This window comes from Coturnix japonica, chromosome 10, assembly GCF_001577835.2.
Source record: "Coturnix japonica isolate 7356 chromosome 10, Coturnix japonica 2.1, whole genome shotgun sequence".
NCBI classification, from domain to species: Eukaryota; Metazoa; Chordata; class Aves; order Galliformes; family Phasianidae; genus Coturnix; species Coturnix japonica.
The window spans coordinates 14,848,643-14,872,851 of NC_029525.1; the positions used below are offsets into that span (position 1 = coordinate 14,848,643).

The 24,209-nt window shown below is 43.8% G+C and overlaps 2 long non-coding RNA genes across 6 annotated transcripts in view; one reads left to right on the top strand and one right to left on the bottom strand.

Moving 5' to 3' along the window:
* LOC107318880 overlaps positions 1 to 16,166 on the top strand; it is a 76,497-nt gene extending 60,331 nt beyond the window's left edge. For 2 of the 3 annotated variants that reach the window (XR_004308544.1, XR_001557569.2), the window contains exons 3-5: positions 6,641 to 6,775; positions 6,948 to 7,138; positions 15,083 to 16,166. This is a non-coding gene — a long non-coding RNA (uncharacterized LOC107318880). The remainder of the gene's footprint in view (positions 1 to 6,640; positions 6,776 to 6,947; positions 7,139 to 15,082) is intronic. The other variant, XR_004308545.1, reaches the window with a different exon arrangement.
* Positions 1 to 24,209, bottom strand: part of LOC107318879 — a 53,327-nt gene that overhangs the window by 6,040 nt on the left and 23,078 nt on the right. The window contains exons 1-3 of one of the 3 annotated variants that reach the window (XR_004308543.1): positions 4,726 to 5,642; positions 4,040 to 4,219; positions 2,176 to 2,282 (exon numbers count right to left, since the gene is read on the bottom strand). This is a non-coding gene — a long non-coding RNA (uncharacterized LOC107318879). Of the gene's footprint in view, positions 1 to 2,175; positions 2,283 to 4,039; positions 4,220 to 4,725; positions 5,643 to 24,209 lie in introns of those variants that run through there. The other 2 variants (XR_004308542.1, XR_004308541.1) reach the window with 2 other exon arrangements.

Here is a 24,209-nt window from a genome sequence, read left to right on the forward strand (position 1 = left end):
CATTACATCTCCCACTCCCAGTCTGTCTTCACAAGCTAAAGTGGAATAATTCCTCCTTCCTCAGCCAAGCCAAACCCACCATTGTGCTCAAGTATCAATATATCCTAACAGCATCTGATGTCTTTGGCAGCTTGGCTTTTTTCGTACCTTTCCTAATCTATGAAATTCTTTCTTTTGGATTCCAATAGGCACTGAAAGGTCTCATTTCATAGTAGCTTTTTAATTTTCATTATTTTTTGCTACTTTCCCCTCCACATTTCAATAGTACTTCATAAAAGATAAGTGCTTGCTGCATCTTCACTGTGGAGACAAACATTAGTTGAGAACAGGAGAAATACACTTTTCCATTAGCAAATGATTACAGAAAAGGTGTAGGTTTTGTATCTTGTTGGATCTGTGCTGCCAGAAGAGGATCCTGAGCCGTAAAGTCAGAAAGTACCCTAACAATTAAAAGAACAACAACCACCACCTGAGGTCTTCAGATATTTAAAGAACAGGGCAGGGGAGCAGCTAACAGAACTGTAAGGCTAAGCAGAACGAAGTGTCAGAGTTGATATAACTCATTACATTTAAGTGGAAAATAAGGGACGAAAGTGTAGTTAAAAAAAAATAAAATAATAATAATAAAGGAAATACCCAAGAATGAGTTTACAGAAGTGCAATATTTTCTCTCAAAGCCATAAGGTTAGCAGGTTGGTATCCCAACATCTGTGACTGATTAGGGGCATTGGAGATGGCAGGTGGCTTTAGGAAATGGAAACCTTACAGGGCTTTACAAATACTTTCTGTAGTTAGGCAAAGTTATTTGATTTACTCTCGGTGGTTTTCACTCTATAGCCTGGTTTAATATCTATCAACTTGTCTTAATCCACGTTAATATTTTCTTATAGACACAGCGTTGTGCAAATTCTCCAATCAGATTCCTAGAAGTTGCCCTGGAGAATAATAGAGTTACTGGGTTTACACTACTGAGGGCTGTGTTAAGGTGAAGAACATAAATCATGGCATTTAAAAATGCCAGTCAAATCTTTCAGACAGTAATGAGATCAAGAACCAGATCTGATCATATTTGCTCCTGACAATTTTAAGAAGACCTATAATTTCTATGTACTTCAACCATGTGTGGTCACATTGAAATTGCATGTCTGTATTAAGCAGCCAAAGCCAGAAAAAGCCCTTCTCCTCCACCACTGGGCTTAATAGTGTCACGTACTCAAAGAATGAGCAAGGAAAGCTAAATGCACCACATGGCAGTTCTTTACCCAGGCCACCAGCTCCACAGAGGGTACATAGCTCTTCTGGCTTAGACAGCAACCAGAACTTATCTCTGTGAAGAGACAACCAAGACAGGGAAGTAAATCCCATGGGAAATAGCTGGAACTGCTTGACAAATCCAACCAACCTATAACAACTGTCTCCTTCAGAACTAATCATAAAGCAATGTGCAGCTGACAATAGCAAGGCTAATAGACAATCCAGGGCAGCAGGAGTTAAACGTCACCATTCTCTTTCCCAGATAGTGCTCCTGAGGAGCAAAGACCACAGAAACCTCACCATAGGTTTGTTTTTACTACAGAAGAAACATCAGCATTCAGCCAAACCTTCCCATTCTCTGCTATTGCAAAACTAGTCCTGCAGTGCTGTCTGAGATGTTCTAACCTCAGCACTTGTTCGGATCCATTTCCAGCTATGTGTGTGTGTGTATGTTCTTCCACAGATTTATTTTAAATCTCCTTTCCTGTTAGGCATTCTGATTTATAGGATTTTCCTAAGCTTCACATAGCCTTTCCTTTTCTATACAAAAATATATTTTACTACTTTGTATTTTGTTCCCAAAGAAATAGATTTTATTGGACAGGGCTTCACACATAGCTGCATAACGTTTGTCTTATGGATTTTTGTATTAAACCACTTCAACACTTCCGTAGACCTGAGGAACTCTGCAAATACTGTGAGTGAAATGCCCTGAGCTTCATCTTGCATGCTTTGAACTGAGCACAGTGAACTTTGCCTAGTTACTCAGCTGGCACGTGAGCGGTCCATTTGCAATTCATAGAGAGAAAGAGAGAGGGCCTGATCCTGCACTAAGCAAAGCCAAAGGAAACCATGCTGCTGAGAGCAGCAAGACCAGCAGCAAAAATCATAATGAGTACTTAAGATGGTATTTCACAATACCTGTAATGTGACAATCATGATGAAGTAGCGTTGTTTTTTTTTCCAGAGGCAGTGTCTGAATTAATAGGATCTTTCCAACTCACTCTCCTTGAAATGGTTTGCAAGAGCTGAAATAAATAAGAAGTCTCAGATAGTTCTCCATTGTTAGGATTTATACTCATTTCATAAATAGCTGTTATGTTCTGAAGTTCTTTTTCCCCCCCCCCCCATCATTGTCATCTTCCCTTCTTTATTGTAGCATGAGTAATCTAATTTTTCTGCATAGCGTGTTGCAGTTTGATAGACAGATCTCTGAGGGATGCCGTATGTGTCAGCATCAGTGAAAATGACTTCTGAGGTTGGCTCACACCCCCATGCGAGCTCAGAATCCAAATCACCCCAGAGTTGCACATCCTCCTGCCCCACGCCTCACTGCTGGATAATGTATTCGTTTGCCTCTGGCAAGAGAAAAAAAGTGAGATCCTCCATTGCATACTGATGTCACAGGGAAGGAGCCATAATTGGGACTGGTCACGTGTTAAAGGGACTGTAAGCTGCTTTTTGCTGTCTGTGTGGATAAACTTCAGCTCTCTTGATCTGCACCTATAGATACCACGTACTTGGAGTATACACCAGGTTTGGAGATGGAGCAATTCAGACACATTGCACCAAAATAAGAAAGAAATGCTAATAGGCTGCAGGCTCCTGGGTTTTTCTTTTCCCCAAAACCTGATCACGGTGACAGGAAATTTTTATTAGACTTCATCACTACTTTGGTTTATCAGTAATAATTTATGGTACGTGCAATTGCATTCCCTGCTTTAATCAAGGACACAGCTTTCACATGTACCGTTCTAGCAGGAAAGCACTCTCAAATCAGCTGCCCTTCCTTTTTCCTTTTTGCAGGCAGATTCAGACCAGGAGAGTAGGATTTCTGCTTTGGCTGCCTCTAAAGCTTTATTGCTCTTCTTGCAAGTTGAGAGAATGAAGTTCCCATGTTTGATGCCTCATTCCCTCCTCCCAGCAATACACACAGATAATTTGGGTACCAATACTTCTCCTCACATGAAGCACAGGAATACTTCCAGTATCTCATCTGTTTCCAGTTAGGCCCTAAGAACACTCCTGCCTTTTCTTCCTACCTGTAATAGCTATAGAAGTTATGAAGTCTAACTGGGGGCTTGGGATGGTTCACCTCTGGGCTGGTTTTGGTACAAAACCATTACATTCAGCCTTCTTGACCTCCAACCTGAATAACTGCAAGGAAGAACACAAGGCTTTGTTGCCTTATATCTTAACACATCCTGATATGCTTCATTAGTAGCATGTAAATAAACTGCCTTATTTGGAGCACTCTGTTCCTGACATAGAACTCATTTAGCAAATTTAGTTTTGCAGATCATGTCATTTCTTACATGACAAGATATGAAGATGCATCTTATCAGAGAAAAACTGTCAACAACAGCGATTCTAAGAGAAACTGTCCTTCTTTCTCTGCTAAGGTGGGAGCCCAAGGCCCAGTCAGGGTTTAGCCATGTATGACACTAGGCATAGCTTCACTAGCAAGCTCATAATCACCACTGTGTTTCCTGGCAAGTCTCAGGTAATGTTGGTAGATATCAATCATATCTTAAGTACATAAAACTCAACTATTATGTCGCAGAATACAGAGGCTGCTCAAATCCAGTCCAGGCTATGAACTCACAATCTGCTGTTTACTTAAAGCATATAGAAAACACTTGACCTCTTCTCAGTGGCATCCATGTGGAAACACTAGATGATAAATGCCCTCCTTGGATTTCATAGGAACCCTATTGCAACATTTTTATCTCCTTGTCTCCTCTAATTAAGGTCAGCAGTCATGTACTCCCAGCTTTCTACTCACCTTGCTCCTCCACCAAAACAGCAGGCACTCATCCAGCTGCAGTTACCTTGTATGAAACACAGGGGGACCAGTTTGTGCTTCTCTAATTCCAAGGGGTGAACAAATGGAAATTTGGGGCATTGCTGAACCAAATGTTGTTTGTGGGCTTTCATGCTCATACACCAGGATAAGGACCAACATCTAATAGAAGAAAAGAGATGAGAAGTAGGATTGCTTGCAAATATAATTCCACTACTAGAATCTTCCCTAACCCACAGCTCATATTCCCACCCGGTAGGAAAGGTGTGAGAGGTTTCTGAAGGAGGATGGCAGAGAGTGAATCTCATCTCCCTTTGCAACAATGTAAGTGCTAATTGCAGGCAGGATGCAAGGGGCTGACTGTCAAAGAAACCCAGAGACATTTCACATCCCTGCTTCCCTGGAAAGATGTACTTCAACTTTGCTGTGCCTTGACTCAAGCCCTGGCTGCATCTTCATGAAAACCCACATCACACTCAGTGGGGGACAATCAAGGAATGCTAGTACCACAGCCAAGGCTGTTGCTGCAGGATGGCAGAGGACACCTGTAATACTATAATATGATGGAAAGTACAGCAATAATAGTAAGGTTGTAGTCTCTGGCTGTAGATAAAGAAGACAAGTCCAAATACAGCAGCCATGAATACAGAAATAAAGCAGGCACTTACCTCCAGAAGGCCTCTAATAGGTAGGAACCTCTAGTGAGCTACCCTTGCTTCACTGCCAACCTTTAAATAGGTCTGGGAAGGGGTGGATCCTGGCTTCATTGCCAGCATTGCATTGCATGCACCTGAGCTCTCCTGGGTTGGCCCTGCCTTCACACCAGGTGCCCAATCACTCCTTCAGGCTGTGACTTAGCATTTCTGCTCCACCACCTCAACCCACCTCCAAAGCTGAACAAACACGTTGCCCTGAACACAGGGCATGTGAGAACTATGCTTATACTTAGAAAGCCATGGTAACTTTAGGATAAGTATACATCCTGATCACCAATTATACCATTTCTACAAGAAATATGAACTTTTATTACGAACAACGAATACATTCTGATTATTATTCAGCATATAGCAGCTGTGAATGGTTAATAATGAAAGGGAAAGATTCATGAAATAAAACTCTGTAAAACAAAATTGAGCCAGGCATCTTCAGACCGTGGTATTTATTTAGGCTTGTAGCCGATGCTCTGCACTGTTTCCCTTTGGACTGGCCTGTTCTCCTCTCTCACACACAACAGAATATCATTTTCAGAAACGAGCTAATGCTCTTAAAAAAATATATAAAAGATCAGAACAAAACTAACAGAGTTGTGCCCTGTGTGAGATTGTCTTGACCCTTTGCAAAGGCAGCTGTGCAAGCCAGATCCTCATCACCTCCCTCAGTACATGCTTCCAGCCTAACTCCTTTGCTTGTGCTGAGTTCAGTCACAACTGCAGGTGCAGGATTAGGCCACTTGTTTTCTTTAGAGAATAACAGCACCGAAACATGATTTATTTTCCCCTCTATGCTGGGTTTATAACTAGCTGGAAATGGCTCTTTGCTCCTATAGCTGAAGTGGGGCATGTGGAATAAGACTGAGCCTATTTCTAGACTGGCTCTGTTTAGATTTTTTGAGTATCAAAGTAATATGGTCACGGGAGTTAGGTAAAAAAATAAAGCAGAAATTACTTAAGACTTTGTCAGCTACTAAGGATTTCTGTTCATTTTATACCTCTGCCTCTTTACAAACTGGGATTGTTCCTAACATGTAACTTCAGCCTCTCAGCTGTAGTGAGGGTGTTAGCAAGTCTCTCAGTGCAGCACAACACACCTTATCTCTATCGGTGAAAAATCAAAGGCGCATTTCCAGCTGTGCCCGTGAGCACTATTTGGTCAGTGAACAAAGCAAATGGCACCTCATATCCAACCTCCCGAACGATCCCAGCCTGATTCAGGTGCACAAACAAGTGCAGAAATGAGCTCCATGCGCAGAACGCGTTGTTATTCAATCAAGCCTTTAATTGTAAATGTTTTAAGCAAGGAATTGCCCTGTTTTATGAAAGTGTGCTCAGCATTACTCCGCCGTGGACATCTGTCATTCAGCAGGCGCCACCCAATAAAAGTACTTAAAATGTTGTGTTCTTCAATTAAAATATAAAACAGAGCTGTTTAGGGGCTTTTATGAGGTGATTTCTGTTTACCTGACAGATTTCCACACTGGAGGAGTACAGAGTGGGATTCCAGTTTCTGATCAGAAGCAACCACTCTACTGAATAGTAAAGCTCCAGTTGTTCTGCTTTATTCTTTTTAAACTTCAGGAACACCGAAACTGTGAGGAACAAAGAAATCTCCACTCTAAAGTTCAAAACGAGGAAGGGTTGTTGCTGGTTGCGTGCCCTCCCCAAACAGACAAACCACATCAGCCCTGTGTTTGCACTCTGCAGCTGTGGCAGGGCTGAAGAAATGCTGGAACCAGGACAGATCTTCGCAGCCTTCATCAGGCCCTGCTGGCCTCTTCCAAATTGAATCTGTTTTGCTTTGTGTTATGCATGGCATCTGGAAATGCAGTGGTTTGCTCTAAAGTCTCCTATGTTTCATCCTATGCAGGGCCCACTCACTTCATCGTATCCAGTCAGCCTTGGGATGAAGGAGGATGGCAGTGTCATGATGAGAACACTGTGTCCTTTCAAGATGAAGCCTTCAACACTGAACCTTAAAGCCAAGCCATCCAGCTTCTCCCAGGTAATGATTTTTAAGTAATTCTCCCCTTCCACCACTGTTACCTGTTGTGTTACTCTTCATCACACTGGGGTCACACAGCTGGGCTCCAGCACCACAGGCAAATGAAGGACAGAGCTCATGGCGCTATACTGAGGGGGTGAAAATCTCAGTCCAACCCTGCTTCTCCCTACAGCTCCTTGTGGTTGCCTATGGCTCCACAGAACTGCCACATCAAGTAATGAACCTCAAGGTGAACCAAACTGGGATTCCACACACATCACACCAGCCCTCCTTTGGGAAATGCAGTCCTGTCTCAGGAGTCTCAGGCATCTTGTGTTCATCCTGCATCGCCTCGTTGAAGAAGTAAAACTACCTGCTGCTGAGGTAAAAATAATTAACAATACTAAGGCTCAAGATGGTGATTCTCTGCTCGGTTGTCACTGTAATCTTCCATGAGAAATAAGATTTCCTTTTAAAATAAAGGAGAAGAAAAGCAAACTAAACCCCTGAACAATGGCCTCTCAGGTTTTGCATGGCAGATACAGGGAGGAGGGTTTCTCCCTTGAATAGCACTGCCCAAAAAATACTAGGAAATCTTATGTTAGCCTTGAACTCAATTTATTGGGTTTTTTTCCTCTCCAGCAGCAGCACGAGTTAAGGATGAGACATTAGCCCTCACTGTGATACCCCTACTGTCAGTTCAAGTCAGATTCTTCCTGTTACTTCTGTACCCTTTTGTAAGCATATCGATTACACAAGTGAGTTCTCGAGTGCTTGGGCACTCAGTACAGCCAGACAATGGAGAAAAGCATCCCAGTTAACGCAGAATTACACGTGTGCTAAACATACCAGGGGACAAGAATAAATACTGACATACAATTCAAAGCCACAACTTATGAGCTGTGTATTTTACTGCAAGGCAGTGCTTTATGCTGTTAAAAATACAACCTGCATTTTAATTTCCAAGCTGTGGCAGAATTACCATGTTTAGGCCACTTTCAAACACACCAGAATATTTCATAATAATCCAAAATCCAGTGCAGGCCCCTCCCTCCCCCGTTCATTTTTACCCTTTGCATTATGAATGCTGTGAGTAAGGACTGCCTGTTTCACAGGGGGCTTGGTATCACAGAAAGCTGGTTGTTGATCTCTGGATGCCTGCAGGCCAGCAATCTGTGCTACAAGTTACCCCTCTTAAAAAAAATACAAAAAGACAAGTGGATAAAACTGGTACAAGCATCTGTAAGAGGCTAATTGGACCCTTGTGGGCAACATAGCAGATACAAAATTAAAACAAACAAAACATGTCATTGTACAACTGTACTTTCAGGACCGTTATCACAAAGGGATCTGTCTGGATTTTTAGTTTTGGTTTGTTTTGTTTAAAAGGACCTAATTATGGCCAGAGCTGGAGTACCACGAGTCTGTTTTCATCTATAAAGAAAGGATATTTTGCCTCTGAACCTGAGAAATTGTCAGAAGTTGGTAATTAGTATGACTTGTTAATAGAGTTTGGCTGTGATTAAGCTGTGATTGAGTGTGAGTTTGGTTCTTGTCAATGCGAATGCCTGTAAGGTTGAGAGATGTTTAATGAGACACCTGTTGTCAGCAGCACCCAGTGGGCTTTGTCACGCCTGATTGGAATTTGTACTACAGAGCAGGAGTGATGCAACTCTGAAACACAGCAGTACATGGGCACCTGGCGGAGCACGAGGGGGCTGAGGCCTGAAGGAGGGTCAGATCTGTGGGGTACAGTGCCTGGCTGAGAAGGGCAGCCCCTCAGTGAGGGTAGGCTCTGCAGTGCAGCTTTGCAGCCTGTGGAAAGTTGTTACTGAGTGCCTTGGGGACAGGATGTGTCCAACAGGCCAGGCGATGCTCTGCAAGCTGAACAGTTGCTCTAGCTCCAACCGTGGTATTTAATATGATAAATCCTCCTTGTCAAGAGCTATGAGATTATGTCTGACTTGGGGAGTGCAACAGGCAAAAACTGCTGACATCTTAATTTATCCCCTGTGGAGTTTTAACATTTCTCTCCTTGGCAAAAGGCAAGAGAGGGGATGCAACCAGGTTTGTTTAATGCCTCTCCAAGTGCTACCTTCTTGGGTAAGCAGCAATACCGGGGCTCTTTAAAATGTTAGAGAAAGGCTTTGCTCAGCTCAGCCATGGTCCATTCCTGTCTCTAGGCATCATCCTCAAGCAGAAATATCCCAGTGAGCAAACTCAGTATCAGTTTGAAGACTGCATTTTTCAGTTAGAAATCAGCATAACTTTCCACCTGACTCCATGTGGCTACTCCACACACCACAATCCAGGCCTGATCCTAAGTTTGTATATTTGGACCACATACATAAAATATTATTTCCCCAAAACATCTTTTAGCATTTTCAAGAGGCTCCTATTTAAAACATACCTCAGATTTATATGAAAAAGGACAAAGAAGCTGGAAACGATCACGCTTGTCAGTTTCACAGTCTTTCAGTATCTGAGGACTGCCTTGGTTGGGAACAGAGCAGAAACATTTCAGCTTGTCCCTGAGGAAGGAGCCAGTGGCTTTGTGATGAAGCTGAGCAACCACTGGATGGCATTGCTCTACACAAATGTACCTGTGTGCACATGCAGCTGAGTGTGAGCAGGCTGCTTCACCAAGGAGATTAATTCAGACCCGAGAGGCTCAGGCTGCTGTGACCTCACCAATCCTTTAAATAATAGTCGGGCTTCTCGTAGATGTCTGGCTCTGAGTTCTGGACACCCTTTCATTTTAGTTTAGATCAAATATTCAGCCAGATTTTTATACTTTTCCTTCTTAAGAGAGGGGGAAAAAAATCATTTGTAGCTTGTGATCATGTCAAAGTGACTCAGGGCAAGCACACCCAGCCAGCAAGTTCTGCCTTCGCACAAGTCCTGGTCCTGCAGCCGTTCTGGCCAGGCAGCTCCAACTCCCAGGGCTCAGCACGGTGCCGGTCAGCCAGGCTGCTGATCTGTGTGCAAGGGGAAAAGCAGAACTAAGTGGGAAAAAAACAATGAAAAAAACCCTGTATTCCAGGCATGTGTGGCTTCGGTGTGGGTTCCATAGTTGTGAGACGAGGTTATTATCCCATGTGTGGTGCCTGCGCTTGTGACAGTGGCCTCTCAGCACACATAATACAACTCTGCCTTCTGCTACGGCACTTATTGATAAGGAGTCAGCTGGTGGCCAAATAACCTGATGTTCGTATTTTCCCCTGGGGTCCGTGTTTCTTTCATTAACAGCACATTGTGTTGGCCTAGTTTTTTTAACGACTACATCTGGCCAAGCCTATCTGAAAATGTCATTGGCCCAGTTCAGGCCCAGGAGAAATCTGCTGATGGCTTTGGAGAAGCAGCAGGATATTTGGAATCACAGCCCCACAGAAGGTGGATCTGAAGGGGAATAATGCAGGATTTTTGAGAGTCAAGTTTAAATTAACTGACACCCATAGTCTGCACATCTGTCTTCAAATTAGGATATAACTTACAGTTGAATCTTGTATATTGACTGCTAGGTAAAGATTTCTGAGCACAGATTGCCTATTAGTCTTGCCCCAGTTTTGACTGATCTAACAAATTTAATAATCATAGTCATTTGGGTAAATCCACTTAAACTGGAATTAAAATGTCATGGTCAGTTCAAGTCCTGCAACAGCTCCTACACATTGGTTCTCGGATCTGTACCCAGACCCTGTTGCACCCGCCTTCTTAAGTACTGGAGAAGTAGGACCAGCAGATCACTCCATAGTGTGATATCTTGCTGCCTCCTGTTAGGAACCATTAATGGAGATTTCTCACATCACCCACAGCCCCTACGAAGCAGCACAAGCCTTCAGTGGGCTCAGTGATTATAGTCTCTTTCCACTGGCATAGAAGGAAAAGGCAGTTTGTTCTGAACTTCAGGGCTGTGTTTGAACAGAGGCAGGATAAATCTGAGCATCGTGTTTAGCAGCGGAGAGTAAAAGAGTGAGGCATAAAAGAAAGGGTGTTCCTACAGACCTTCCATTGCATAACAGGTTGTGTCTGGGAAGTATTTCCTTGCACCCAGCATTGGAGAGGGATGATAGAAATCCTGACCAGGGCACTCGCTTCTGTGCTGGCTGTTGTAAGACAGATTGTACAGGCAGTCAGCTCAGCATGCAAATTTGCCCTGGATTTTTCTAGAGTCGCAGCAACTTCCCAGGCCTCCAAAAAGTCAAGGTGACCTTCAAAGGGGAAGTCCAGAGCATTGGTAGGTAATGGGAATTTGTAAAGGAAAAAAAAAATAAGTGCTAGACTAATTCCAACCCATTACAGAACTCTTAAGAAAAATGAACTGTATCTGCTGAAGTGGCTCATTCTGTTCAGTGGCACAATGTAATGGGGGATCTGTCACTGTCAGTGCTGCTCTTGTCTCACTGAAAGCCACGGTGCCTTTCACAACCACTAAATAAAAATTCAAGCCAGCTGTCCCACCTGCCGGAGCAGTTTCTATTCTGGGCTCCAGTGTGCTGTAGGTATTGTACTCATTGATTAGCTGTGGCTTATTGTCCCTCGACATTGTTAGGGAATATTCTCTAGGTTATAATCGCTAGGACTTATAGAGGCAGAACATTTCAAACCTTGCTGCTGCAGTTCAGGCTGCTATTGTGCCGTGGTGCCGGGCTGTGGCTAAATCTACAGGTCAGACTATGGTGGGAAGCATTTTGATAAGAGATGAAAAGGAAACTTTGGAGAAGTTTCCCAAGTCAGAAAAGATGGGGGCCTCCCTGACTGTAGCTGTCAGTAAGGTGTTAGAGCAAGATTAACACCCTTTAGCAATGACACAGCTGTTCCACTGGAGATGCTCACATGCAAGCAGGGGAGGGAAGAACCTCTCATGAAATAATGAACAGAGCCAGTGACTACTCATAAAAGGGATGTTTTTACCCCAAGAAGTTGAAAGCCTCTTTCTTCAGGCTGGTTATTTTAGTGGGAATAAGTTCAAAAACAAGCAGAGCCTCACTTCAGGTCTGCAAAAGAAGCTAAAATATTTACCTCTCTTTTTAAAGTCCGATTGGCTTCTAGGGAGGAGAATAACAGTGATAATGTAGATAATGAAATCCCTTAAGTGCCTTGGCAGAGAACATGCAGATTAACACACAAATCCTTACCCAAAGAAGGCATGCAGCACTGAGACTCCTCCCCTGAAAGCACTATAAGTTGTGACAGGAGTTAGCTCTGGAAGATAATGGATTCAACAGTAGAAAGAAACTGGTATTTTGTCCACGACTGTCATTCTAGGAAAGGAGTCAGAACAGTGAATTTCTCCCTCTGCTGCTTATGGGTAAAATTAGAAAACAGTAGTTTTATCTTCAGCTTTTCTGCTGAGCAAACTGAGCTTGTCCAGTGCATCAGGATCCCCCAGGACAACATAATATCAAAGACTTCAGCTGGAAGCCTTAGCACATCAGGATGTTTAACACAGAGTTACACTTGGGAATTAGATTATGCCAGCTAAGGGTGCGGTTTAACAGTCAGCTTAAGCTGACCTGAGGCCAGGTTGCCAACAGCATTACTTCCCCATTAAACCTATGTATCAACATCTATTCAGCCATGCAATCCGCTCCAAGACTAGACTTGGCTGGGGCTTAAACATGATGGGAGTGTCAGTCTGAGAGATGGGGGATAAAATGGGATCACCCCTTCAAATGGCATCGTAGGCTTAAGCTAATAAAGCACAGTACTATGAAATTGAGCAGAAACAGGGAAGCTAAATCACACAGTCTGTAAGAGAGGGGGAACTTTTGACTCAGTGTGCACCAAAACCTCCAGAGCCTTGAATTCATGCTCGAGGAACTGAGAACTGTCTGTCTGACCCCTATGGGAGTCATGGAGCTGATAGTCCTTTGCTGCTTCACTCCTCACTCCCCGTTTCATCTATTACATGCACCCCATCAGAAAGAAAGAGATTACTCCTAAAAGCCACAGCCCCAAAGGTGTCAGGTCTGTTACCTCCCTGCAGGATGTGGGACAGATGCCCACCTCTGCCCAGACCTGCCCCACAGGAGCAGCCCTGCTTCCTCTCCCTTAAACCACACCACAACCATCCCACAGGAGCCGTTCTAGGAATGAAGTGAGTCAGGCCCCGCCACCAACATGCAGGGAAGCGACAGCAGCTACATCTGTTTGCTCTTCTCTGCGCTCAGGATCTGTGACATTGCTATCAGTACAGCCTGAAACAGAACGGGTGCGAGCTCTGGGGAAGAGTAGAAGGTCTGGATGGAAACAATAACAACCACAGGGATATCACCAGCCCCAGCAGGAGCAAAAATGTTGCTTTACCACTTCTGAGTGCAGCAGAGCATATGGACAGTCTGGGACTGTTGTCAGCAACCCAGAATGGGGTAGCTCTGTTCTGGCAAACTCCTTTTTTTGTCTTTTATGACCAAAGAATAGTTGCATGTTGGAAGCTCTGTAGTTGCTAGGGGATGAGCCATTAATATGTTGGCGACTTAGAAGTCAGCCAAAGCAAATGCTGAGATAAAATTACTTGTTACCACTTCTGTTTCACCCCAAGTGTGTCATCCAGTCTGCTTGCTCTGCTTAGGGTATCTCTTGCACACTGTGCTGTGCTAACTTCTTTGTCCTTTCTGATTTTATTTGTCACCTTTCCCAACGAGGCCTCCAAAGAACAATATAAATGTGACAGCCTAGAAAGACTTCTTACATGATAAATCCCTGCTTACTGGCAGAGTAAGACTTCAGGCTGTTTTTCTCCTATAAAAAACTTTCCTCTGGTTACCTGAAGAGTGGCATAAAATGAGTGATGGTAATGATGAGAGCTGTGTTGCTAAATCAAAGTGTGGGAATGGGAATGCACCCTACAGAACCATTAGTAAATCTGTGATGGGGCTTAAGGGTGTTACCCAGTTCCCAGCCCACAGTTCTCCCTGCCCAGCTGTTGGGGTAACTCTGCATTATCTTATTACAGAACAGTGATGCTTTTTCCTTTCCCTGTATTTTTGCCCTACTGGTGTCAGTGGTGGCTTCCAGTCACCATCCCCTCCTAACAGGTGAAGGCTGTGGAGAAATGCTCCCCATTTTATATGCCTGCAGCCTGCTTCACCACACTGCCCAGTGCAGCCTGCAAGCCTTGCCCGCAATGGTGGCAAGCACAGCTTTGGAAAGGTTTAATCCAAAACAGAACAAAGTACTCCTATTCCAAAATAAATACATCTGTAGATCTCCTGATTTTACAATAGCATTCACTAAACAATGGAGAGAATACAAGGTGAGCGCCTCTTAAGCATCCTTTCCTCCCTCCAGCCCAGTACCCATCCATAAAGATGTATATATATATTTAAAGCCCAGAGTTCTAAAGCAGCTGCTCCCAGACCATTCCAGCGATTCCCCAGACACGTCCCCTTTGCCCTGCTACACAAATGTATGGTTTCAAACCATTCTTCAGTGAAGTTGGTTCTGCTTTTCCTGTTTGTTTGCTTTAACCCACACCACTTACAGCTAACTGAGAAACAATACAAAGCCACGTTCTGTATGATCACGTAGTACCCTGCAAACAACAGTATTCATTAAAAACTAGTCCAGGCACACTGCAGCTGCCAGCTTCTGTCTCCACTGTGACACAGACGTATGTTTTTTCATCTTAAGACTGAACAAAAGTCATAAACAGTTGCTCTGATCAAAAGAAATCTCTGCTAGAGTCTGTGGCTTGTTCACCCCTTCCCTTCATGCCAGCCACTGCTCATTTCATTGACTGTTCGTTCTGCTGTACAGCTGGCTCTTGAGTAAGTCAGAGCAAATTCTGCACCGTACAGTAATACACTGGGAATGAATGTGTTGTTTCTATTGATGGAAAACAATTTAGCTATTTTTGGGGACATGGGAACCGTATATGCTGAGGTGAGCAACACCGGTATCTGTGAGTACCCTGCCTATAGTGTCAGTATGGATGTACCTGGACTTGTTCTTGTGCTATTGGTGTTGTAGATGCCAACAGCTTTTGCTTTAAAAATGCGTATTTAACAGATCAGAGCTCTGAAATAATAATACTAATAATAATATATCATAATCACTTTGAAAGCTTTGTGAATTACAAGCCTATTTTCTCTTTACATACTGTGAGTATTCCCTGAATCAGATGATGAGGGTAGGATTCCAGTTGCAGTGTTACATCACCTCTATCTGCTCCTCAGCACACCTGGCGACTTCCAGTCTGTTCCACATACAGATACAGTACAGTATTAACCAGCTACTTAATGATAAGCAAAGTACTGAATGTATTTGGAAAATGCAGGAGGTGAGAAAACTTCCAGTGAGTCCACTGTTCTGTATTCTTAATAGAACTCTAAAAGGAGCTGCAAACGTCGAGGCTCAGAGGAACCAGGAATCCTGGACTGCCATCCATAGAGCCCGCTGACCTGCAGCAGGTGGATGTGTGAAGCTGTGCCATGGAAGGCCCAGATGAGCGTGTGGGTCACTTGCTGCAAGCTGCCAGGTAACACAGCTCACAACACAAGAACAGGCTGGGAGCCCTGGGGCACTGAATGTCCATTATTGGCATACAGGTAAAGTGTTCTCTGTCAGTGCTGAAATACTGCTTCATATGCTTAACATGTTCTGAACTGTTTGTTTAAATGAAAGAGTGTTTTTCAAGGTAAGGAAGAACGAGACCCTTATGCATTCTTTGCCTGTAAATATATATATGTATATAATGGTTTGAAAAAAATAGCCCTGGTCATTCACACAAACGGAGTAACTGAAACAGCATTAACAGCTATTGTTGTATAGAGTATTGCTAGCTCAGTGATGAGAAGGCCCTGTTTAGAGAGGCTGAAGGATGCAGGAGGAAGCAATTGGAATTCCTCAAGACAATCTCCCTCTCACAGCACACACCCCATCCAAAATCTCCTCCTTAACGGCTGCCCGGCTGACTTTAAACTGCCAACACCGACAAAAAGGGGATGTTGCATCTTTTATAAACAGCCTTTTGTTTGCCGTTCTGACACCTGCGAAAAGCAAAATTGTTATTTTCTTGCTGCTTGTTGCTAGTTTGATGCCCGCTCTGGGGCCCTACATCAGAGACACTGTTCAAAACAGGTTGCAGGGGTCCGTTTCCGTGCTGTCTGCCGATGGTGCTGCCTGAAGGAAAACCATGGAAACGGAGTTTGACAGGCTCACAGGGACCCACGGCTGCCAGAGCCGCTGCCTTTGAGCGCCTGATGAAGACATCACAGAGCAAACACAACATTAAAACGCTGCTGGCTGCTTTGCATCACTTAGAATGCAAATCTCTTTGTTCTGCTCGGCCTTTGCGTTTTGTAGCCGAGGAATCTGTGCTATCATCTAACATGGATTTGCTGACCTTTCTTCCCTCCCTGTCCACTCTTCTAATACATATATATATTAAACATATTCTAAAAGATCAGCTTTTGTGGGAAGGAGGGTGGTGTGGGTCTGCGCATTTGAAATGGCCCCGTTTTTATTCAGTTCCTGGGATTTCTATGCACAAATTAAACACCCGTATTGCAGAGCAGGCTGGGCTGGGTTGCTTTGTTGCTCCCTGTGTATTATTTGACTTGGATTCATTTACATGGCAACTCACAGGGGTACATTTATGTCACCTTTATGCCAGAGATTAGCAGGTAAAAGTAATCCTTTATTTGCACAGCACATCCCCTCCAACCCTTTAAGCTGTACCGATGAAAATAGAGGAGAAAAATGCAAACTCCCACCACCATAATGCCTATTTTATAACTTTTTATGCTAAATTTAAGCTGTGTGGTTATTATTCTGCCCTTTGTTTGTAAGCGGCCTGTATTTTAACTGCAGTTTCTCATTGCAGTCACTGTCAGACCTTCAAAATGCCCCACACCTTTGTGCTCAGATGTGGGATTTCAGTGGCTCTTGACAGGCTGAGCTATGCACAGGGAGATCAGGAAGGCTTTTTTTGCTGGTTGGAGAAACCACAGTGAGCATCTGCAGTAGGAAGGAGCTGATGGGGAACGTCAAACAAACTGGCTATTCTCTCAGAAGTGATAATTTGTCATTTCATTCTCCCTGTGCTGCGTAACTCACACATTACTTTCGCTGAGAGAGGGCTATCATCGCTCAACTGGAAACAATACACAAAACTTAGAGCTGCAGCTTGCAGTCAGGAAATTATTTAAGCTCGTGTGTAAATCTGCCTCCACCACAGTTCAGTAAGGCTTAAATGGGCATTTAGGTTAAGACCATTCTCAAAGGCTTTCCTGAAAATACAGATGCAGGTCTTACCTAAGTAGCTCCTCGGTAAGCTTTGGGAAGTTTGTTCTCAGGGGCCAAGGAAAGCAGTGTATGTTTGGTTCCTGCCCAAACTAAAGGCTTGGTACCAGATGAGCCCCTTCATGGGTGTATCTTGGGATTAGAACAAAATGATCTACTGGTTCCTGCTAAGACTTTTGTCTAATAATACTGGGGCCGCTGAGAGCAAGCCATAGAAAAGCCACAGCTTTGCTGCCCTCATCTCCAGGGAGATCAGTTATGCAGCTGGAAACACAGGACAGACCCAGGGTGAAAGAGTTTTCCAAGTGATGGTCAAGTCCCATTGCTTTCCTTGCTGCTGCCAAGGGGATGTTGTTCAGTGCCAGAGAAGAAGGGTCTGCCTAGACGGGGTTTCCAAGTGAGCAGTTGTTTTCTGCTTCTTGTACTGAGCCCAAGCTGCTTTGAGTCTGTTTTGCTGCTGCAACCTGGGAAAAGGCACACTTAGCAGCATGGTTAAGCTGTCTCTGCAGAAACTATTATTTGTGGGTGAAATCACCGTGCAGTTATTGGAAACAACAGCTATAAATCTCCATGTAAGTGCTGAGGCCTCATCACACAGTATTTTCTCAGTCTCCAAAATGATCCAGGTGCTCATTTCTCTCAGCTTCCTAAGTTCCTGATGGTTGTGCAGTTCATTCTCTTTTTACTCTCCCTTCCACTCTGTTTCTTTCTTTTTAGGCTGACTCCTGGAAAGACCTTCTCTTTTCTTGCAGACTCATTGACTGCTTTCCTAACTCAGATCCATGTGCAAGACTTTGTAGAAGTGACATTTACAAAAAAAACACCATTTTAAGACCTCATTTTTTCTCCTGCCCATTGATGTCCTCTCAGTTTGAATTGCAGTGTTTAATTTTGACTGTGAGACAAAGTTGGCAGTTTCCTGACTAACCCAATGTTAGATCAGAAAAAAGAATGAAAACCAGAAAGGTGCCTCAGAATGTCTAAGCAGAAGACAATCAAATTTCTGTGTCAAAAAAAGGGCAAAACCAAGGATGTGGGACTTGCATGAAAAATCTTGCAGACAGTTATTTTTTCCTCTTCCTTTATTTCACAGTGGGACAAATTCCACTTTTATTTCAGTTCATCTGTAAAACATGAGGAGCCAGCTGAGCGTAGCATTGGTTCAGAATGAGGGCAGCTGACAAGGGAAAGGTAAAAGGAACCAGCAACTTCTGCAGTTCTCTCCAATAAATGTCTTCACTGCAAAAAATAAAAAAAAAAAAGAAAAAGAAAAAAGGCAAAAAAACCCTCAAATTAACTTCTAAAGAATAGAGGAAGGCAGTAGGACATCATCTACCATCTAATACAACAGACTCCAAAGTGTAATTAATGCATTGATTCTTTATATATAGGGCATCATCTCCTGTTGTCTCGGGCTTTCTACACATAGATGATCATGTTGCCTTCTTTTATCTCCTTATGAAGGATTGCAGACAAGAAGGAAACAGCTCTACGAGTCTGGGATCAGAGTTAATGGTTAGGATACAGATGCAGGTGGAAGAGAGAAACATGGAGGAGCAGGTTGACCGAAGGCTGAGGGCAGCTGTTTTCATTCACACTTAAGGCATCTGGTCTGTTTTGAGGGTAAATTCTATCTCCAGTATTTGTTATATATATACTGAATACTACTCTGTGTTACTTTGATTCAGGGGCTGTGATATTTGAAGAGTAAAACCTGCAATTCGCACACAAGGTGCTTTCTAAATTTTTCCCCATTGTCAGAGACATCAGAAAATAATCTTCAAAGAAAGCTGAAAGGCTGCAAGTTCATCAGTTGCCTGTGATGCTTCCAATGGAGCGCTCATCTCCAGCTCCTTACACCTAAAATCTTAGCTCTGTTTTTCCATCTCCTTGACATGTAGAAGTTGGATGGCACAAAGCATTTCCCAGGGAACTGTCCTCACTAATGGTGACAGTGCTCAAGTGGAGCCTGAATCCCATCAGCAGGAAAGACCCCTCCCATCCAGACGGCAGCACTGATCAGAGAGTTTGGGACTCCCAGTACGTTACAGTTTGCAAGTCTACGGCTATGAGACAGAGAGGGATATTCAGAACAGCCTAATTAGTTGCATTTTCTTTTCTAACCCCAGTCAAAAACCAGTCAGACTGTGCTTTAGATTTTGACATCCTATTAAATGCAGAACACAGGCCAATAGCTTTCATTTTCCCTTGTGATGCTGCAGACTCTTGTTTTTATAGTTTGACAGAGAGACATAATTAGGCCTCAGAAAGGACAAGTCCAGACTATTAGTTCCCCACAGAGGCTCCATGGAAAATCAGAACCCACAATTACTCTCCACTTTCCCACTGAGGTAAATGTATGGATACCTGCTCTCCAGCATCAGATGTTCTGTTCACAACCTTTAAGCCTATGACTTTACAGTCCTTTCACTTGAAGGGCACAAGGAAAAGGAGAGGAAGGGGGGTACCAGTATTTGACTTTCTGAAGGGACAGGTGTACATAAAGGACAATAAATGACATTGCTAATGCTGTAGGTACAATGCCTCTCAACAACGCAGCCAGAGGGAAAAATAAATATATCTCCATATTCCTGCCCTCTTCATTATGGCCCAACAGAATTGGGTTGTCAAAATAATAGTAATAATAATAATAAATTAATTCAACTGCATCACATGTAAAGTGTACCAGATATGAGTTAGCGTTGCCAGGTGGTACATACCAGCCCCCACTTGGTCTTATTCTCCAAATGCTTGGACAGTTTCTGTACATTTCCTGATGAGCTGCAACCTTGGACACATCTGACTGCAATGAGCTCTCATCCTCAATATAACCATGGAGCACTGGTCCTTTGTTTGTTTTTGCAATAGCATCATATTTTAGATGCATCTTCAGTTTATAATCCTCAGTAATCCTCAGATCCTGCTGTGCCTAGCCAGCAGTCCTTAATTCCATGTAAACCATTCTACAGCTGTCTTTATTATATCATGTGTTACTGTTTTCAAGTCATTACCCCAATCTATCAGCATTATATTGAATTTTAATCCTGTCTTCCAAAGTGTTGCTCAACACATTGTCTGGGAATTCACCTCACAAGGAGCGTCAGCCCCTGGTCCCTCCTGCCACCTGCTTCCCATCGCTAACCTTGGTGCATGATCTGGTCGTGTGCCAGAGCTGTACAGCACATATTGCACTGCTGGCACTTCTTTTTTTTTTCTTGTGGTATTGTGCTTTTCTTTGTAGGATGTCAAACCTAGTCAGAACTATTTCATCCCACTGAAAACCCTTGACGCCTGATACCACAGAGATGAGCAGTAATTAGGAGCAGGGCCTATCTGCCCACCTGCAAATACAAGAAAATATTTTCCATTTCAAATAAGCAAGGTTTGTTCCTCATTTTAAAGCCTTGGCCTTGGGTTCTCATATCTCCACAATGCTTCAAAAGCACTCCGTCACCCAAGGACATGCAATTGCTAAATACACCCGTTGCTGGCCCCTTTTCCTGGCCAAAAGCACATCAGTCATGGAGAGCCATGTAGATACAGGCTGCAGCACACTGCTCTGTAGCCACTCAATTAGGCTGTTTGTGCTCGGCCTCTCAGGCACTTGGTGAAAGTAAAATGCTTACACAATTCCTCTGCCTACAAGGCCTTGAAATCTTCAGGGGGCCTGGCTTTGCTGCCTGGTTTTCCACTGACAGGCTGATAGAGACATCACAAATCTCTCCAAAGGCCAGTCACTAGGCTTCTTTCAACATCAAAGGGTGTCAGTGTTCGCTCTGCCTGGGAGCCTGGGGCAATATAAATCACACATGAATAGGTGAACTGAGTCTTTGAGGTTAAATTCTCTCTGTATATACAAATATCTCTCCTTGGGTATCTGATGTCATTGTGTTGTTTCCCCATCAATATCAAGTGTTTTCTTTCAGTTGTAATATTCCAATGGAAAGCTGGGCTTTATAGACGAAAATAAAAAGGATGTGCTGGGGTGCTGCAGGAAGAGAATTTACTCATTATAAAAATGGATTGTCATTGTCTTGGAAGAAAAGTCAGTAAACCGATATTGGGCTTTTTTTGTTGGGCTTTTTCAGTGTCCATAGCTACAATCTCTTGGGCTGAACCATCTTTCCTACAGTCACTCAGGTGTGTTTATTCCCAGACATGCAGGAGCCCCTGCCAGGCTCCTGGCTCACCCACAGAGCTTCTGCTTCCACCACAGTTCCCGCTGTAAGTCAGGCAGTGTGGCCCAGCCCCAGAGCTGGGCAGCAAGAAGCAGAGTTGATGAACACAGATGTCATCCCCTGCAGAGGCTCCAGCCAGCCATGGCCAGCACCAAGGAGGCAGATCTGGGAGCCTGCATTTCTTCTTGGACTGACACCTCACTCAGATGCCGAGTGTCATCTGGCTGTAAAAGACCTGGATGATAGGAAATGTGTTTACTCCTGTTACATCAACCAGCTGACACCTCGGGTCGCTGGCTGGAGAAGGCAAAATGCCTCAGTGTTGGCTGTTTGGAGAGTTTGATTCACCCTGACTAGCACAGTTGTGGCACCTCTGTGTGGGGTATTTATCACCTAAAAACAGGAGTCAGGACAGCTGGGCCTGTCACTAAATTACACTGCACAAAGATAGTTCTGATTCCTGCCTACCCTTCTGCAGGCAGGGCCCTGGCAGCAGCTCCCGTGTCAGTGCTACATCAGCACATTCATGAGACGCCTGCACTGCTGCCAACTGGCCCTGCCTGCTCCAAGCAGCGGTACCTGATGCCGCTGCAGAGAAAATTTGGTCCAGTATCTTGTATTCAACAGATTATCACATGGGAGAAAATGCCAAATCCCTGGGGGGTTTGCTATTCCCAGGAAATAAATGGCTATCAAGTTCAGGCTGTTGGCTACTCAAGACTTGCTCAGCTCTTAAGCCTCTCTGCATTTCACCTGCACTCTCAGGAGCTGGTTACGTCTCCATGCTTCTGCAAGACAGTGAGAGAAACATGCAGCTGGTCAGCCTCCACGTCCTCCCATAGAGCACACAGCTCACCCTTCCCACTGCCACTGCTTTGCCTTGCACCAGAGAGGGATTTTTCCTGTGGGCAGCAACCCACAGCTTTGTGCCAAGCCAAAATGTGAGCTGGGAAACTACGTGGTCTTAAATGATGTGGGTTTAATGAGATTTTTTTTTTTTTATGACCTCTGCAGTAAATTGTCTGTGCTCAGTATTGTGTCTGAATAACACCCAGCAGAAATTGTAGCAAGGCAGTAATTGCAGAGTATCTGTCTAAGATCTCTGTGCCATGAGGCGTGGATTTTCATTTCATACATTAGTAGCAATTTGCTGCCATAGTTCCGTATAATCAGTACATTCCTTTTAACGTACAGGAGGAAAAGGAGAAGGAGGAAACTTTCCAGCACTGGGGAAATGTTTGGAGCTGCTGTTTGGAAGCAGAACCGTGTGGGTTGTGTGGCTCTCTCCCTTACTTCTCCAGCTTAACAAAGGGCTGCACTGCTGCTCAAGTCATGTACTCCTTAACATGAAGTCAGAGATATGACAGGAAAAATGGGTTTGCTTCTCCAATTCCAGAAGGGTTTAGTGAGCACTGGGTGGGTCATACACCAGATTTTACATTATTGCCACTGCCCCTTCTGCATCAAGAGATTCCAGCCACCTTAGTGCAGTGTATCTCTTTTTTTTCTGGAAAGCTGCTCCTTGTAAATATAGACTCTTAAATTGGATGGGGAGATTGTTCTGCTGCTTTGCTGAGTGATGCCATCTAAATCACGTGCACCTACAGCATCAGGTCATTTAGGAGAACAGAAGCCTGTGCTGGGCAGCCTTGTTCTTGGAGGTAATCGAGATGCCCTGGAAGGACAGTAAGCATTGTCAAGGAGAGGAACCTGAAAGAGACACTCACTTCTGGCTTTCAGTGCTAACACAGCCTGGTATCATTAGACAGAAAGCAGTTGTAACTCAGAATGGATGGTCAGAAAAACACCCACCTCACTCTCATTGCTTCAAAACCCACATCCACAGCTAGAGCACTGTGTGGCACACATCGTCTACATGCTTTTTGGCACAACAAGTCAATATTTCAGGTTGTGACTTAACTAGAAGAATTGTGCTTCACCAACAGCCAGAGCTTTTACACCTTTCTGTGCTCATTCAGTATTCAAAGCGAGGCCATCATTCCCATACCTGCACATCTCAGTCCAGTCTGTCTTTGCTGCAAAAAAGTGCACCTTTCAGTGAGATTCTAAAAAGCCTTAAGACGAATGCCATGCGCTTCTTCCATTCCTTTGTGTCCACTGCTGTGAAATCATAATGTGAAAATCTTTGCAGTTAAATAGCATTTGACTTTTCCCGTTTCTTTCTTTTGCCATGCAGTCTGCAGGGCTGCAGTCAGGGAATCACTGCCTTGCAGTAGCCAATACCTACTCCAACTCACTCTCTGGGCACATCTAGCTTAAAATCTGCATAATGAAAAGAAAGCCATTTTCCTTACAATCCATTCTCCTGTTCAAAGCTTTTCATGCGCCAGGTTGTTGTTTTTTAATCACACAAAATGATATATATTAATGAGCCCGGAAGTTACATAAAGATAGATCTAAAGCATAAAAACACTAATATGCCCTGTAGCATTCAGTGCTTTGAACACAGAACGGCATCTGTGTGAGAGTGTGATTGCATGCAGCTATGGAAACCAGCGCCAGAAAACGAGGAAATGCTGAACAAGTGGTGCAAGATTGGAAAAAACTGGGAACAAAGATATTCAATTTGCATAAAAAGGCCTGGTTCGCTAACAGACGACTTTCCACTTCAAAATGATTGTTTTCTAGTTCTGCTGGCAACACAGCGATGGTTTTTTCCTTGAAAGAAAACACTCCCTGCAGCTCGCAGCAGAAATGGAAGGGCAGGAAGGTTCCTTGGTCAGATGTGGCTGTTGCAAATGGGACGAGTTTGGCAGATGTGAAGAAGTTTAAGGACTTCCCTCGTCTTTGCGTTCATCCTAAGCAGTTTCCTTCTTATTTCCAGATGGTGCCAATTAAGAGTCAGAACCCCTGCCCTAATGGCTGTTAACAAAACAAGCACAATCTGAGACTTTAATGAGTCAAACTAGAGTCACATAATACACCCAAGAGAAGCCAAAATGAAAAGAAGGACTGCAGTTGGCAAACACTTGGGTTGTCGGGTACTAAAATTGCAAAATGCTATGGCT